We start from the raw sequence: 18,786 nt of genomic DNA on the forward strand, positions 1-18,786 counted from the left end.
ATTTCATCAGAAACTATCTGTAAACAGGGCTTTAAGTGTAAAATACCGAACTTACCCTTTAAGCTTAACCCTCTAAGCGCCAAAGTCGCAAAATTGCGACAAGACGTCATACTTAATAAAACAGGCTGTAGATCCTAATATGGTGTAATATCTCATTTGTATTCCCTACCACTAGATGGCAGACATGTAATACTTTGATTCAAGACCAAAATGACGTGATGTTCCTATTCAAAGTATTGGAGAAAAGATCGTCAGATCTTACGCTGCATGCTTGCCAAGAAACCTGGTGCAAATGGAGCGTTGTCGCAGTTCGAGGCAGCCAAGGTTGTCCTGGAGCAGGTGCGGCCATTTTACAAGAAAGCCAACATCCCAATGGTGAGTGACAAGCGTGCGTGCCACAAGATGGTAGACTTAGTCAATGCTAACAACAAGCTGCGGAAAATCTCCCAGGCCAAGCGCTCCAGTGAGACTACAGTGAAACAATTGGAGAAAATGGACTGCAGACTTGATGCCACATATCCGCTGTGGCCTCCAAATATTGAAAAGCTGATTGATAACCCAGAGGACCTAGCTTTCTTGGCCAGCATGAAGACTGACAGAGTGGCCACAAGGTTGAAGATGTCACTAATGCAATAGGCTGCCTTCACCAGTGGCCTTGTTGCAGAGTCAGGCGGTGAATGTACACATCTCTCTGCATCTTACGCAACAGCTGACCGAGCAAGACGCCAAGTGCTGGAGACAATCAGTGAGGAACAGCACAAGCAGTGGACACCACCTCCATTGTGCACCCTACACTGGGACAGCAAGTTAACACCAATGCTCAGCAATGTGCGCCAGTTGGAGGAGCGTCTTACAGTGGTGGTTGGAGATGCAGAACGGCTGAAACTGCTTGGTGTCCCGGCGTATAAGAAGCAGACCAATGAGCCATGTGGAGTGATCATTGCCCGGTTGACATGCAAGTTGCTGCAGGACTGGTGCTGCGCTGACCAGGTTGTCAACATGGCATTTGACACCACTGCGTCAAACACCGGCCATCTCACAGCAGCCTGCATTGCCATACAGCTCTCACTGGGCCGACCACTGCTTTGGTCCGGGTGCCGGCACCACATTGGCGAGGTCCTCCTGAACCAGGTTTTCACAGACCTGTCATCACACTCGCCAGACGTTACCTTGTTCACACGTCTGAGAGAGAAATGGAACCTGTTACCACAAGAATCAAGCAGCCAATGGTCCCGCTACATTCCTGGCAACACCGAGCAACCACTCCTGGGCAATTTACGTGCTGAACTTGTCAGGTGCGCAAAAGAAGTCACTTACCACAAGCGAGGTGACTACCATGAGTTTGTGCAGCTGTGTCTTGTGTTTCTGGATGCAGATGGTGAAGAGCAGACTGCAGTGACTTTCCAACGACCGGGAGCGCTCCACAAGGCAAGATGGATGGCCAAGCTGCTCTATACTCTCAAGCTGGCTTTGATGGAGCAGCACATCGCATTGCTCCCCCAGGGCACAATCACCACACGGCAGCAGGTCCCGAAGATTCGGGCATTTGCCATTTTCATTGCACACATCTATGCAAAGTGGTGGTTGACCTGCGAGAAAGCTGTAGATGCTGCCTGGAATGACCTGACACTCTACCACCACCTGCAGGCATACAAGGCTGTAGATGAAGGCATTGCAGCATCAGCGACCAAGGCGCTGGAGAGACATCGCTGGTACCTGACAGGTGAGATGCTACCCCCGGCTCTCTTCAGCAGCAAGGTGCCCAATGATGAAAAGCGTGCACTTGCCAGAGCGATCTTGGAGCACAAGCCCGATGATCTCCCCATGCACATCCCTGAGCAGCGCTTTGGCACTGGCTTTGGCAAGCCAAAGTTCCCCACCCTCTTGCCAACCACCAGCTTGGCTGACCTCGCCAATAAGGATTGCTGGTTTGGGATGCACCAGCTGCACATTGATCCAGAATTTATGTCTCTCGATGTGAAGGAATGGGCGACCAATGCTGCGTTCAAAAAAAGTGAGGTCAATGTACGTGCAATGAACGTGGTCAATGACTGTGCCGAGCGTGGCGTCAAGCTCACATCCGACTTCGTCGCAGTGGCAAGGAAGGAGCAGCACCTGCAGAATGTGCTGCAGGCAGTTGAACATGACTGCAACCAACAGCCAAACCTTCGCCGCTGCAAACGCAAGCTAATCCCTGAATAGAACGGTTACTCATGGGTGGAGGGTGGGGAAACATTTCTGGGGGAGACGCACTGGCTAGGTTCAGAGTTCAGGTTCCATTTCCTCCCTCTTTCTCCCTGGTGGTGTTGCTCAGTGGAGCAGACTCTGGCACAGACTGAGCAATTAAGTTTAAAGTTTAGTTAGTGTCAGCCATTAGGCCCTGTTAGTTGCCAGTGAGTTAGCCACTAGAGAGGGTTTGTTCTTTTAAGAGTGTCAGTATCGCCCCTTGTGTTTAACAATAAAGTCAATTAAACGTTATATGTGTGTCCGACATTCATTACTGCTGCACAAAATTCAGGGTAAGGCCACGTGAACATGTCCCATTGACCTCCATTCATTTTGTCTATAGGACAAATTAATGGAGAATCTTGAAAATTGAATTCTGAGAAATGCCCAAGTTGCCCAAAGGGCAAACAAATAACTTTTACTTTGATAACCCTATAGAACATGTTACTGTGTAAAAGTTCACTTTACTCAACATTTCCAGGTCAACCTTTTGGCAATTAGACTAAAAATTGCACATTTTTTAAAATTTCGCCCAAGTTCATGTGTTAGGTGGCACCCCTAAATCTCAATGGAATTCCTCAAAACTTTGCAAAAGTCATTTTTATGTTTATTGGAACAAAATGCAATGCCAGCCAAATTGATATTTTGAAATTAAAATTTCCCATTCAAATTTGATGCACCCTAATGTATATATGTGAAAAGCTAACCGATGTTAGGGAGGTCCTGCAGGAGGTTGCTCGGCTTTGTTTTGTTAAATAAAGTCTACAATATTTCTGGCATCAAAGATCTCTGAGAAGTGATTTCACAAAAAGATTGAAACCACAACAATTATAGGGCTATAGAAGATCCGTTAAATAGACTGGAGCTAAACCATTTAGGGCTTTATAAGTCAGTAACAATACCTTATAATTAATACGGAACTTTATAGGTAACCAGTGTAGAGATGATAAGATCGGTGTTATATGATCATATTTTCTTGATCTAGTAAGAACTCTAGCGGCTGTATTTTGGACTAACTGTAGCTTGTTTACGGAGGATGCAGGACAACCAGCTAATAAAGCATTACAGTAATCTAGTCTCGAGGTCATGAATGCATGAACTAACTTTTCTGCATCAGAAACTGATAGCATATTACGTAGCTTAGCAATGTTTCTAAGGTGGAAAAAGGCAGTTTTTGTAACATATGAAATATGATTTTTAAAAGACAGGTTGCAGTCTAGTATGACACCCAGGTCTTTTACTGTAGAGGATAAAGTAGCAGGACATCCTACTATGTTAAAGTTGTATTGTGAGAGGTTTTGTGGGCGGTTTTTTGAACCGATAAGTAGTACCTCTGTCTTGTCTGGTTTTAATAAAAGAAAATTACGCGTCATCCAATCTTTTATATCTTTAACACACTCTGTCAATTTTGATAATTTAGCGTTTTCATCCGGCCGTGATGAAATATATATTTGAGTGTCATCAGCATAACAATGGAAACTAATTCCATGTTTCCTTATAATATTTCCAAGTGGCAGTATATATATTGAGAATAATAGAGGGCCTAGCACAGATCCCTGCGGCACTCCATAGTTTACTGAAGTTATGATCGATTTTTCTCCATTTAAATAGACAAACTGGTAGCGGTCAGATAAGTATGATCTGAACCAGCTTAATGCTTGTCCTTGAATGCCAGTATAATTTTGTAGTTGATCTAAGAGTATTGTGTGATCTATAGTGTCGAACGCAGCACTAAGATCAAGTAAAACTAGTATTGAGATACAGCCTTGGTCCGAAGCTAAAAGTAAATTTTCAGTGCTATGGTGCGGCCTGAATCCAGACTGAAACTTTTCATAGATGGCATTTTCTTGCAAAAAAGAGCCCAATTGAGCGGACACAACTTTTTCTAATATTTTAGACATAAATGGAAGATTTGAAATGGGTCTATAATTTGCTAGATTATGTGGGTCTATTTGTGGTTTCTTAATGAGTGGTTTTATAACTGCCAGTTTAAATGTTTTTGGAACGTGACCTAAAGATAAAGATAAGTTAATGATATTGAGGAGAGGCTCTTCCACTGTAGGTAACATAGGGGTGTGCGATATTACAATTTTTGATCGTGGACGATTAAAATGTCTCCACGATCTGCTTTTGAAGAAATATTGTAGTATCGTGCATTTTATCAGTTTGCATTTCTGGCGCCTCCGTCGCAACATACTGTACAGCGCGACGTATATCCACATGAAATGCAGAGGAACGGGACACTGTAGTTCATAAAAATTCATTATTTGCATGTGCTTTAAAGCCTTGCCGGTTAAACATGTCATTCGCTGCTGATGCGCTGTTCTAACGGGCGCTTTTCTGAGCGCAATACACCCGACGCGCACATGCACTAAAAGCCTGTCTAACAGCGTCTGATTACTGGGCTAAGTTATCTTTCAAGTCTTATTGCGCTAATACTGTCAAATACACACAAGGTTTACATAAACAAAGTTGGTTATGTCTAAAGTGAAAGAACAATAGAAAAAATTAAGAAAAAATCTGCTTGTCAAATGCGTGTAGACTCGTTGCGCGCAGATCTTAAAGTGACAGTAGCCCTAATAGTAAACATGCTGCCGCTTGTCCTTAAAGGGACAGTTACCCAAAAATAAAAATTATGTCATTATTTACTCACTCTCTAATGTTGTTCCAAACCTGTATTCATTTCTTTCTTGTGCTGAACACAAAAGAAGATATTTTGAGGAGTGTGGCTAACCGGGCGGTTGGTGGTCCCCATTGACCACTATAGTAGGAAAAAACTATTATGGAAGTCACTGGGGTACATCAACTGTTTGGTTACCCACATTCCTCCAAATAACTTTTATTTTCAACAGAAGAGGGAGACTTAGTCGGGTTTTAAAACGGCTTGAGAGAATTTACATTTTTGGGAGAACTATCCCTAATTAAACAACAAAATACAAAGAGCATCTCACTCACTCTTGACTGTGAACTTTAATAGTAGCTTTAATAAGAATCAATGTAAAATGTATACAGTGAAGTCTATGTTGTGTTTTATTTTCATATTTGTTCATTTAATTACTTTCTTCAATGCTGTTAAATACACCTGTAGCTGAAAAAATAAAGCACTGTTTTTTTAATTTGTATATTAAGTTGTGTATAATCTTTGTTCTTAATTTCTAATAACAAAGAAAATGACAAAGATTTTTTATCTTCGCCACTTTGGCCTAAATGTCTGCCATTCTTTTTTATTTTATATTTTGTTACCTAAGGCTTTGTTTTTAAAATAGGGACATTAGTTTGGCTGTGATGCTCAGTCACTTGCAAAATAGTAAAACCAACATGAAAAGGAATCGTGATAAAATCGTGAATCGTGATTTTCCTGAAAAAAATCGTGATATGATATTTTTGCCATATCGCCCACCCCTAAGGTAACACTTCTTTCAGTAGTTTAGTTGGTATAGGATCTAATAAGCATGTTGTTGTTTTAGATGAAGTGATACGTTTATTTAACTCTTTTTGTTCTATAGTTGTAAAGCACTTTAATTGTTCTTGCGGGGTGATAATTGAGGCTGATTTATAAGGCACGATTGAAGATTGAACGTTTACTATTGTGGTTCTGATGCTTTCTATTTTCTCAGTGAAGTAGTTCATGAAATCATTATTGCTAAACTGTAACGGGATATTTTGTTCAGGTGACGTCTGTTTATTTATTAGTCTAGCCACGGTGGTAAATAAAAACCTTGGATTATTTTGGTTGTTTTCTATTAGTTTGCGGAGATGCTCAGCCCTTGCCGCTTTTAGGGCCTTTTTATAACGTGACATACTGTCTTTCCACGCGATTCTAAAGACCTCTAAATTAGTTTGTTTCCATTTACGCTCTAATTTACGGGTTTCTCTCTTTAGAACATGCGTAGTAACATGCCTTTGGTTAATATAAAAATAGCGCACGTATTTTTATGCAGCTACTTCTATGATGGACTTTTCTTATTTGAGACACTGTTCAAACAGTGTGGGCTAGAAGAATTTTCAACAGAGAAAATCACACTAATAGCTATTTAACATAGGTCTTAGCCTATATGTTTATCCTCGAATAATATTTAGAAAATACTATTTAGGTTTGTATACATAAAAAAACAACTAATCTCAACAGTAAAAAGATTTGAATGTATTTTACAATATAAATTATGCACAAGCATGCATGGGAATAAGATAGGCTATAGGCTACAATAATAATAAAAAGCTTGAGTGTATGCATTAGGCTACTTAACTATTTCTATGTTATAAAAAATCATTCTATGAACTTCTAGCAAGCTCATTTAAACCGAGTTGTAAATGCCGAAATGAAATGAGGCTAAATAAATATGAAACTACTAAATATAAATATAAAATCGCCAGTAGATGGCGCCAAGGCCCTGCTCTATTGAGATGACTGGTTAAGGTTCAACCTATTCATTTTAAAATATATTCAAATAAAAAAACAGTTATATTAATGTGTAATATTACTTCACAATATTACTGTTTTTACTGTTTTTTGTTTTAACCCTCTGAGGACCAAAAACGCGCCGGCGCGTTTTGCTCGTGTTTTCTTTTAGCAATGCAAAATAAACTCAAAATGCTCTGTTAATTTTGATATTTCATTTTCGTGTTATACATCAATCGATCCTGTTCAGTTCCTATTTTTTTTCTGTATACTCACAATAAAAATAAAGTGTTTTGCTTTTTGCCAAATAAAGAAAAATGAACATGATGCAAGTTCTGCACTCTCTCTGTCAATGAACTCCAATTTGAAACGCGTTGGAAAATGATCTGTAACTCCGTGAAAATTCAGGCAAACAGGCAAACATACCTACGGCATAAAGCTCGAGATCACATCTTTCAGATGAAGTAATTTATATAAAAAACAAATATTCTCAGCTTCTGTAATCTGTATGAAAAGAGAGCGATTCCAGTCGAGCTAATTACGAGCTCATTGACTTTAATTCGTTCACGCCTACTGACTGAGCGCGCTATTCACAAGATAATGTGTTAAGCCATCTATGCAAAACAGGTAAACGCCCCCAAGCAAATGCTTTAAGTTTCATCATTCAGTCACCTGTGCGTTGGGAAGATGGCACAATACAATAATATTCTTCAACTTTTTTTAAAGGAATGTAGCTTCATCACTACCTACGCCTGCAACTCGGAGTGCGCTTAGCAACACAGTCAGAAATCAGAAAGAGTAAGTAGGCTACATATTTACCCACTATTATTACAGATATTTTACAGATATTTTCACAAATTAATATGGAAAACATGTCGATTTTACTGGTTTTCTAAGGCCAAATTAGAACCTGGAATTTATATTTTTCCCGCAGTGCTGAATGAGAAGAGCCGTTAATATTATTAATAAACTATTGTTTTCTAAGTCGAGTAAAAACATCTCCATCTCCGCTGTTAAGCAGATGCGCTTTTAGAGAGAACTGCACCTTTCATACGCATTACATAATCAGAAGGTATTAGCTTTCGATTCGAATTTGTTCGTTTTAAAGTGGACAATTCAAGGTTTAGCCTACATAGGCTATATTTTGTTTCAGTTCTCGCGCTCCAGTTCACGGAGATCATGAAAGCGCATCTGATTGTTTTATTTTATTTGTCAAAAGCACAACGTTTTCTTGATATTGCGAGTTTACACAAATAAAAGTAGTTGCGAATAATGTATTATTATTAGGGCTGTAACGATTAATCGCGATTAATCAAAATTCAAAATAAAAGTTTGTGTTTACATAATATATGTGTGTGTATTGTGTATAATTATTTTGTATATATAAATACATACACATGCATGTATATATTTGAGAAATATTTGCATTTATATACTGCATATATATTTTTATATGATTTATATTATATATAAATAGAACTATTTTATATATAAATAACACATTTTTATTAAATATATACATGCATGTGTGAGTATTTATATATACAAAATAATTATACACAATACACACACATTTATTATGTAAACACAAACTTTTATTTTGAATTTTGATTAATCGCGATTAATCGTTACAGCCCTAATTATTATTATCTGTATGACCAGAAATGATAGAGTAGCCTATTTTAAATTGTTTCACTGTTGATAGGAAAATGCGCCCGCGCGTCCGTGCCATGCAGTGCGCGCTCACACTCCGCTCCACAAACTCTTGGATATGCGTCAAAATCTTGTGTTTATTTGTGATAATCTTAGCCCTGTATTATTATGGTGATGCAGGCTTGATCTTTGCCTTGTGACGGTGTTGCCGGCCAAGGAAAAAACTCTTTCACTTGGTGTACTGGTGGCAGGGACAGCAAGATACGATTTAGCCAGCTTGGATAGCCGAGGAAACCGGCGTTCATTACATGCCCACCATCCGAGAGGATTCCCCATGGTGGGAATGTCAGGCATCTGAAAATAATCTTGAATCTCATCTTCACTGGTAGTTGGCTGCTTTGTCGTAGGATTGCGGCTTTTGTAGTTACATCCAAAGAGCTCCTCGAGATCAGCCTCGAGTCTTGGTTTTTTATGCTCACTAGGCAACGCATTGGTTGTTCCACTGCAGCCCGCGGCAACTTCCTGTTCACCTTTTGTGATAGTGAAATATGCAAAGAAGTGGTTTATAAAAAATAAAAAAAACATTTACTATGGATTATTAGCTCACCTGAAGTTTCTGAATTCGTTGTCTCGCTGTCATGCAATATTTCGATGAGATGAGCTTTGGCATCCTCTCTGGCTCTCTCTGGTAGGAACAGCAAACGCTTAAACCGTGGATCCAACATGCACGCGCTAATAAGTAGAGATTTGGCTACGGTTTCAGAGTCCAGTTTAAACCGCATAACCAGCTGTTTCCGAACTTTCTCTTTGAATGCCTGGGTGGCTGTGAGATCACCTGCGCTGGGCCGCAGAGTGTTTTCAGTCAGATTGATAAGCACTGGATATAGAAAGGACAGGCCGACGTGCAGCTCTCCACGCATGATTGTTGTCGCCTTAGCCAGCGGACTCAGTATGGGAAGCAGCTGCTCAATCAGATCCCAGCAAGATGACTTTATTGCCAGAGTTTTTCGATACTGGACATTAGTTACCGCTTCGTCAGCGAGTACAGCTTGCACTGGGATTCTCTGCTCGTAAAGACGATCCAACATGTCGAATGTGGAATTCCATCTAGTAGCACAATCACTTTGGAGTTCTCTCCCTCTGATGGATAGCTGCTCCTGACGTGCTTTCAATGCGCGGGTCGCCACTGAAGAGTGACGGAAGTGACTGACGACACGCCTGGCAGCGTCAATAGCCTTCGAGGACACTGCGAGCTGTAACGTGTGTCCGCTGCAACCAATGTGGTGGGGCAAGGCCTCGCAGATTTCCATGGCCAAGTTCATATTGTTTGCGTTGTCATGAACTGTGCAGAATATGCGTAACTCCCACTCATTAATGGTTTCTGAGAGCATCTGCGCAATGTTGACAGCGGTGTGTCTCCCTGGCATGATAGTGGTGCATAACACCCTTGATTTCAACTCCCATAGTTCATTGATGTAATGAGCCGTTATTGTTATATATGGATCATGGTGCAAGAAGTCCAGAGATCAGTAGTGAAGGAGACGTTCTTGCCTTTCATTTCAGACGCAATGTCCGCTTTTAGAGAGTCGTATTTGTGGCCAATTACTTTCCAGAGTGTAGCATTCGATGGAACGGTGTAACTGGGTTCAAAGAAGTTGATAATTCCCCTGAATCCCTCTCCTGAAACTGCCGAGAGTGGTCTCATATCCTTCACTATAAAATCCACGAGTAAATCTGTGATTACCTGTTTTCTCTTATCTGTAATCGGGCGTTTACAGAATTCACCGATGCTTGTTTGCTTCGTGGTGTGTGTCTCACTAACATTTGCCTTCGTTGTTGGATGTTTCAGTCGTAGATGGTTGTGCATAGATGTCGTACTGCTGCTGTATTTTAAAGTAGTGTTACAGAGTTGGCAAATTACTATATTTTTGTCATTCTTTATGAAATACTTCCACACATCTGATGTGTGATGTCTATTGGTGACGTTCGCCATTTTAAATTAATTTGTTTTCATAGAGAGCGCGGTTCATGGTGGTTGCATAGCAACGAAAGACGCCACGGGGGCGCAAGAAGGAGGAGACAGTGGCACAGCCGCGCTTTCCACTCATTTTTAGACGCATATGTGAACGGCCCCTTACAGAGTTGGCAAATTACAATATTTCTGTCATCCTTGATGAAATACTTCCACACATCTGATGTGTGGTGTCTGTTGGTGACGTTCGATATTTTCAATTCATTTATGGATATTGCACGCTCGAGTAGTCGATTGTTTTCGACAGCTACGAGTAGTGGTTGAAGTAGTCGATCTCTCGACTACTCGGTGCAACCCCTAATGTACATACATGTTGCTCACATATTATGGTAGCCCCGTTTGTGCTATATAGAGTGAATTTACACCTTTGCCATTAACATGTTTATAAATAACTGAAAAAAGCACAAATGTCAGGGCATTTCAAAACATCCCAAGGGCCCCAAAAACACCTTGGTCCCCAGAGGGTTAAACAAGTCACATCATCGATCATCGGGGTTTAAGGTTATAGCATGCAATGACTATATTAACAGAAATGGGAGATTAATAAACATGCTGAAACAATAAAAACATTCAACATTTAAAAAATAAAAAGTTTATTCCTATTATTCCTCTGGCAAAGTAGCGCACGCTCTTCATTAAGATCTCATGCCTCACAGCTGTGATTGTACAGGCGATCGCCTCTTCAGATATGTTGCACAATTAAAATGAAAAATGACACACACCGTATCATGTAAGTCTAAATAAACAGTTTTAAATATTGAAATTTATTGTAAGGTTCAAATAAACTTAATTTATTGTCTAAACTGCGTCTGGCCATTATTTTCTGACAGCACGTGGGGAGACTGGGCTGGGATTTATATGACGTCCACCTGTGAATGCAGACACGACGGCTAGATTGCGTTTACATTACACTGAGATCCGATCACAATGCGTCCTCGACTACCTCCGAAACTGGACACGCTGATCGGATAACATTCCGATCAGAAGCGTGTTTACACTTGTCTTTTCAATGTGTATGTGGACAACATCCAGATACAGGTCGTATGTTAAAGAGGCTATATGCGTTTTTCTGAAATTTAAACTCGCGTCTGACATCTGTGGCCAAAAAACAGAACTGCGCTTCCTTTCTGCTCGCTCTCGCAGCGCGCGCTCGTACGTGCACACTTCACAAGTCATCTGCTGCAAGGAGGTCAACATTATGTTTACAGAGGTAAGAACAGTCAAATACATATATTGTCTGAGATAAGTGTTCTGAGTGATCTGAAACGTTTAACATGAACGCGCTTGACGTCGCATCCGCAGACAGCGCGGGAAAAATCCGACCCGACAGAAAATAGGAAAAATAGGATACAGGCTTATAGGTGCACCCACTGTGAGCAGACAAGGTGTCAGTATGCTCATCAGGAGATGTTTGAGTTATAAATGGTAAAATAAAAAGGCTATTGTTACGTTTATTTTGGGGGAAAAGTTCCATATAGCCCCTTTAATGCCAAGTGTAAACGCAGCCACAGATTCACAAGACTAATTACTAGACAAGGGTCACCTGTAAACATAATCAAGACAATCAATCAAGGACAACATGACACATTCACATGAGGAACACATGGCAGGATCACATGACTATAACAGGACTGTGACAGACATGAAACAAAACCAAAACATGACCGGAACTCAGATAAAATACAAAACTTGTCTACAAAAAAATAAAACATTTACTGGAAACCAAACTGGTCTGAACAGCCAATCCCTGTTTCCTTTGCACTTTAAACTCTTTTAAAAGAGTTTAAAATAAAAATAACCATTTTATTGTTCTTTGTACTGTTGTATTTCTGCTTCAGAATCCTAGTTATTATCCAATCAATTTAGTTTAGATGTTTCATTTCACATGCAGTTTACTTAATATCTGCAACATTCATAAGACAATTCTTAAAGAATTCTTTTAGAATTAATTTTTTAAAGAAAACAAATTCCTCAAGTTAAAGTCAATAAAACTATAACAATATAAACAATTTCAGCCTATTTATTATGTGAAATAGTGAACAGGGAAACAGTTCAGTAAAAACATCCAAACACGTTAAACAGGATTAAAAAAATATGAACTTGTTACAAAGGAACACATGTAAGTAATATCCCCTGAAGGCAAGTTTGAAGTACCCAAGTGAAGTATTTATTAAAACAAGATCAAACATAAAGAAAGGCATGGCGTGGCCTGGATCTCAAAACAAAAAATGTGAACATAGACTTACAAAAAAATACATAAAATACAAAACTTGTCTACAAAAAAATAAAACATTTACTGGAAACCAAACTGGTCTGAACAGCCAATCCCTGTTTCCATTGCACTTTTAAACTCCCTATAGGTATTCTTGACCGGAATTCTTAAAATAAGTAAACATGTGTTTGCAGTGGGGTACATTGCCAGTCGTTCATCGCCCTCATGGAGGAAGGACAGCTCTGGCTGGGGTTGAAACCCAATTGCTGAAACCCTCTCCAATCCTGTGGCAAATATTAAAATATCAGGTAGAGAAATTGGAGCTGCATCTCCACACAGCAAAATCCCCAGTGTTAAATCAACACTGCTCGGAGCATATATGGTCCCACTCTACAGAGTGTTAAAATAACACTGAATCAGTGTTAAGTTAATGAGATCATTAAGTGATTAATTAAGTGATGATTGAACATTAATGATGAACACCTGCTGTTAACAAGCACAATCACTGAAGGAAAGAGAAACACAAGAACTACAACTGACTTTTAGTCACGGCTTTAAATTAAATCAGCTGAAGATAAAAATAAGACATTCAATCTCTAAAGATTTCAGCAGAGGAGGAATAAACAACTCCACAAACAGCATTACCAGCTTCACTTATTACTAACCAGACTGACTTTATTGCTGGTATATGTCTATGGACAAAAGTTTAGATGTCGATGTTTTTTTTAAAAAGTCACCATTATGGTGATCAGTTTTCCCTTCAGTTGGGCAGTTTGACTCATGGCATTTTAAGTACGATTTTGGTCTTTGTAACAATATTTACCAAAACTCATAATATGTTACAAAAGAAGCTAAAAATATTAAATGTCCAGGTGTTATCGTTTTCATTATTATAAAGATGAAAGATTCACTAATCTTATCCCTGACAAAAAACAAAAGTTGTTATTAGTTATTAATAAAAGTCACTTTTTTTGACACAGAGCAGTCATCCTGAATTAAAAATTTGATATACATTTTAGATTTTTTTTTTTTAATTGTTATTTTTATATTAGAAACGACAGACATCAAGAATCAGAGTATGAATCTCAACAATGGTGACATGCTTCATGCTGCAATGCATGCTGGGAGCCATGATTTTTATACTATGGTGCCTCCCATAATGCATTGCGGCATAAAGCATGTCACCATTAATGAGATTCATATGGGGATTCTTGATGTCTGTGTGTTTGTCCAAAGATTACTTTCCCAATAATTAAAAAATAAAGATTCAGCTTGATGACTGATCTATAGAACGAAATGAATGTTATTGAAAATCTATTATTATCAAATAACCATTTTCAGTAAATGATAAACTTTTTTGATTTTTGTACTTGTTGAAAACTAAAGGCCTATCACCTGACCATCTTTGTTGCTGGCTTTCTTTGCAACCTTTGTGTGTTTTGGTAAACACTGTTACAATGACCATGAAATCAAATAATAAAAAAAGAATCAAGTTGTACAACTAAAGGCAACACTGTTCACCATAATGGTGATTTTTGAATGGTGACTAAAACATCAACATCTAAACCTCTGTTAATTCTCAATACAACTTCTGTAGACGTCTGACAGAAATAAAGTCAGTCTGGTTAGTAATAAGTGAAGCTGGTAATGCTGTTTGTGGAGTTGTTTAATCGTTCACTGTTGAGATCTTCACAGATTGAATGTCTTATTTTTATCTTCAGCTGATTTAATTTAAAGCTGTGATTAAAAGTCAGTTGTAGTTCTTGTTTCTCTTTCCTTCAGTGATTGTGCTTGTTAACAGCAGGTGTCCATCATAATGTTCAATCATCACTTAATTAATCACTTAATAATCTCATTAACTTTAACACTGCTTCAGTGTTATTTTAACACTCTGTAGAGTGGGACCATATATGCTCCGAGCAGTGTTGATTTAACACTGGGGATTTTGCTGTGCACCTGTCAAGTGATGAGAAATATGTATGATTATAAACTCTTTAATATAAGTACTTATTAGAGCTGCACGATTCTGAATCAATTTAGAATCACGTTCCCCCCCCCCCCCCCCCCCCACCAAATAGATCACAATTCTCACACAATTCTGAAAAGACTATAAAAAAATTAAAGTAATTTACTCAAGGTTCTGACAGACTGTTTATTGCTGCAGTCAATTTAATAAAGTTTAAAAAATAAAAAGTTTGAATGAATGATTCGATGACTCTCTCATTAAGACTTCACTTGTTTAATCACTGGATGAATCATAATTTTTTGAACAATCTCTAGCATGATACAATGACAAATACATTAAATGTGCTATCAGTGATGTCACACGTTTTTTAGGCTAAAACATTTTTTGTCACATACAGCAAACATCTCCTCACTATCCGCTAGCTGCCTGTCCCCTGAACACACTGTAAAGAAACGCGGTCTCTGCAGACAGCCTAGTCTCCACAAACGCAGCTCAAACAAACTGAGCAACAAACAGTTTCGACCCGTATCACGAAACATAACAAACTGTTCCAGCCAATAACCGACAAAAATTATGTGGGGTGGGGTTTGGGGGGTTATTGTGCAGATGAGGAACAGGGAGGGTCTAGCTAGCTTATGTTTGATAATAATTCAAACATCAACAAGAGGTTACGTAAACTGTCACACATGTTAATCATGGATTGCTTTCAATATCTTAAATTTTAACAATTAATACATTTACATTGTCATCTTGCACTAAATCATCTCCAGCTGGCTCCAGAACCTAAAAAAATAACACAAATATATTCTATCAAAATCAATGATTTGCTGAAGAAGTGTCATTTAATCACATATAATTTATGTACTACAGTTTTTCTTCATTGCTTTTGAGCATTTCTCAGATTAGATAGGACATTCTTAAAACTGATTGGTCAGATGCCACATCACATTGACACTTGTGCAAAATGCACATCATAAAAGGAGCTGAAAAAACATTTGCAATCATACCCTTGGTCTAATGTACACCGCAGAACGTGAGTTCCTGAGTTCTTGGCAGGACTTTATGGTAGCGGGGCAAACTGTGGGGAGGATTAACGGGATAATCTGTCTTTGCCGAATTTAATCGGCAGACTGCTGCACTTCAGGAAATTCCTCCCTTATTTTTGCCTCAAATTCCCTCTCAGACATGTAATGTGGGACAACCAATCGTTTTTGTGTTGTTCCAGTTGTAAAGAGGGGTAAAAAAGGGTTTAGGCAGAGCATGAGAAAGAACAATTTGGTTGGTTACAAGATCCACTTTTAGCAGCTGTTTTCAGAAATAGCTTACTGCACATTTAAATGCCCCATATTGTACACCTTTCTAAAGTTTTATTTTAGGTTTTGATGTCCTTAAGAATATATATTTGCTGTATAAGCACCAAAAAGCATCTCAATATTTATTCCTTTCTCAGGAGCTCTGCCAAGAACAGGTCGATTTTGGTCTGTCTACTTAATATTCATGAGCCTCTCTTCTAATTGGCCTGTTGTTTTCTGAGTGAGCCACCATTGAGGTGTGACTGAAGGTGGTGACTGAGTAGTTCTGACATCACATTTATACGGAAGTCACAACGGCTCCTGAAATGGCACTATTTTATGCAGGCTGTGTGCATTTGTCTGTGGATCAACTGTTTTCAAACTTATATGATAGTTTCACAGACCCTAGAGCCCTGTTATCATGAAGAAAGCCAAGAGATTTTAGTTTTGACAATATGGGACCTTTAAAATAATCTTGTCATGTACAAGTTATGTGAAATGTTACTTAATTTAATAGTTATGTTATATATTTTAGCATAAAATATGCACTTACGCCTTGGCATATATATTGTGTCCTTCCCATTTTGAATCAAACCCATCCGTATTTTTGCCAGGCGCACTCTCGGTGGTCGTTGTGTCGCAGGTGTTCCCTGTCCCCTTTGGAACATCCTCAGTCTTATTCAACACAAAATACAGAACACATTACTTAAAAAATTAACATAACTTATCAAGAGCCCAACTAAAGCAGTCACTAATCACCATCATGGTAACTAAAACAATAAATCAACAACATCTAAACCTCTGTTAATTCTCAAACAGAACTGTAGCAGAACAGAAGTTAAGTCAGTCTGGTTAGTATTAAGTATTAAGTTTTTCAAACTTACCAGCTTGTTAGAGGGACACCAAGACCGGTGCCAGATAAGGAAGACATCCAAAATGTGCACTATTGTACACTGTCCAGGACCAGAGTTGAAAACCATTGTCATCCAGCAGCATACTTTCATTTACTCCTTCCTGTGTTAGAATGAAGTAGAAAAAAAAAGAAATATTTTCAGATAAGTAAACGAGTCTTTAAAAATAAGTTAATAAAAACCCTTTAATATATCACTTATTTCAATAGCTTACTCACCTTGAAAGGTTTTAATTAAATGGCAAAAGATCAACTGTTGTAGTCTTCTTCACAAATTAGCACATTTGTCTAAAACAAAAGTATAACACATTTAGTAAAATACATTTAAATAAAAGGTGAAAACTTCATAAGAAAAAAAAATACTTATAATACTATAATTGGATGCTTCAGCTACTCCAGTATTAATACTGTTGCCCTAGAGATGCGCGGATCAGTTTTTCACATTCTGTTGCATTTCACTGTGTAAATAAAAGAAAATACTGTAAATATTAATATCACCTTATATATTTCTTATTTTAATCATTCCTCTGTAATAGTTCTTGTTTATTTTTGTGCATTATATAGGCTATTATAAAACTTTTATGCCAATAAAGTTGTTAAACCAACTAAATACAGTACATTGACAATCTCTGCATCCCATATTATGCATGCCAACTCAAAAAACCAAACTCATACCAGTGATAACTTTTATTTCAAAACAAAAATAATTGTGTAAAAGAGATATGCACACATACAGATAATCACGTACACACACACACACACACACACACATCCTGAAATTTACATTTATGCATTTGGCAGACGCTTTTATCCAAAGCGACTTACATTGCAATATCCTATACATTTATACAATGTATGTTATACAATACATACAAGGTATGTGCAATCCCCTGGGTTAACGCAATGCTCTTATCACTGAGCTGCAGGAAAGCTAATTCCCCTCCATCATTGAAAAAACAATCAGCTGAGCAATAGCCCTCAACCTCCTTCTCGGAATAAAATCCCTGCAGGTCTCCTTCTGCCATCACCACAGAACCAGCTGGGCAGTCCTTGTGTAGTGCAGTGCAGTGCAAGCACAGAGTCGATTAGCATGGCCCCTGCGAAAAGCGAAGCGATCAATCTTCTCTGTTTTTGCGCATGCGCAGTAGGGCCTTCGCGCATGCCCAGTCGTACAAACGTGCCACACTCAAATCGTAGGTTTGAATCCCGGCCAGGGCAAGTGCTCTAACCCGTGCATAAATATAAAAATCTGTCAAGTTAAACATTACATTATATTTATATTATGCCTATTTTATATGTCTATGTATAAATAAAAGATACATGTATTATTTGTATTATTCAGTAAAATAAATATCAATTCAATATCAGTTGTTGTTGATGTGCATAAATATTAAAATCTGTCATGTTAAACATTATATTATGCCTATTACATTATATTTATATTATGCCTATTTTATATGTCTATGTATAAATAAAAGATACATGTATTAATGTATTATTCAGTAAAATAAATATCAATTCAATATCAGTTGTTGTTGTTGTATAGATGCAGAAAACACCAAACACAGTAGGCTACAGTGTGAAATAGATTATTTATTTTAAACTACAATACAATACAATAAAACATGATAATAATAATAAATAATAAAGCATCAGAGCAGACACATGGAATAACTGTTCTGTGCAGAGATGCAGAAAAGTGGTATGGCTGCAGACCTTATTCCTCTTTTTTTAAATCACAGCAGACAGACACATAGTATAAGCACTCAGTACAGACATGCATGGATGCATAACGCAGCAGCATTACAGTGTGAAGTACCTGTGGTATACAAGGCTTTTTTTAAAAACCAGATCAATGACAGCAGACAGACACATTAGTATAAGAGCTCAGTACAGACATGCATGGATGCATAACGCAGGGACATTACAGAGTGAAGTACCTGTGGCATACAAGGCTTTTTTATTTAACCACGTGGCGGCAACAGAGCCAGTGGCAGCAGCAGATGAAGCCACAGCACCAACGGCAGTCCGATATCTTGCATCGCAGCCACTGGACGTAACTCCAAAGACAGTGACCACATTAATGAACATACCCA

Source organism: Phoxinus phoxinus, assembly GCF_949152265.1.
Source record: "Phoxinus phoxinus genome assembly, chromosome: 4".
NCBI classification, from domain to species: Eukaryota; Metazoa; Chordata; class Actinopteri; order Cypriniformes; family Leuciscidae; genus Phoxinus; species Phoxinus phoxinus.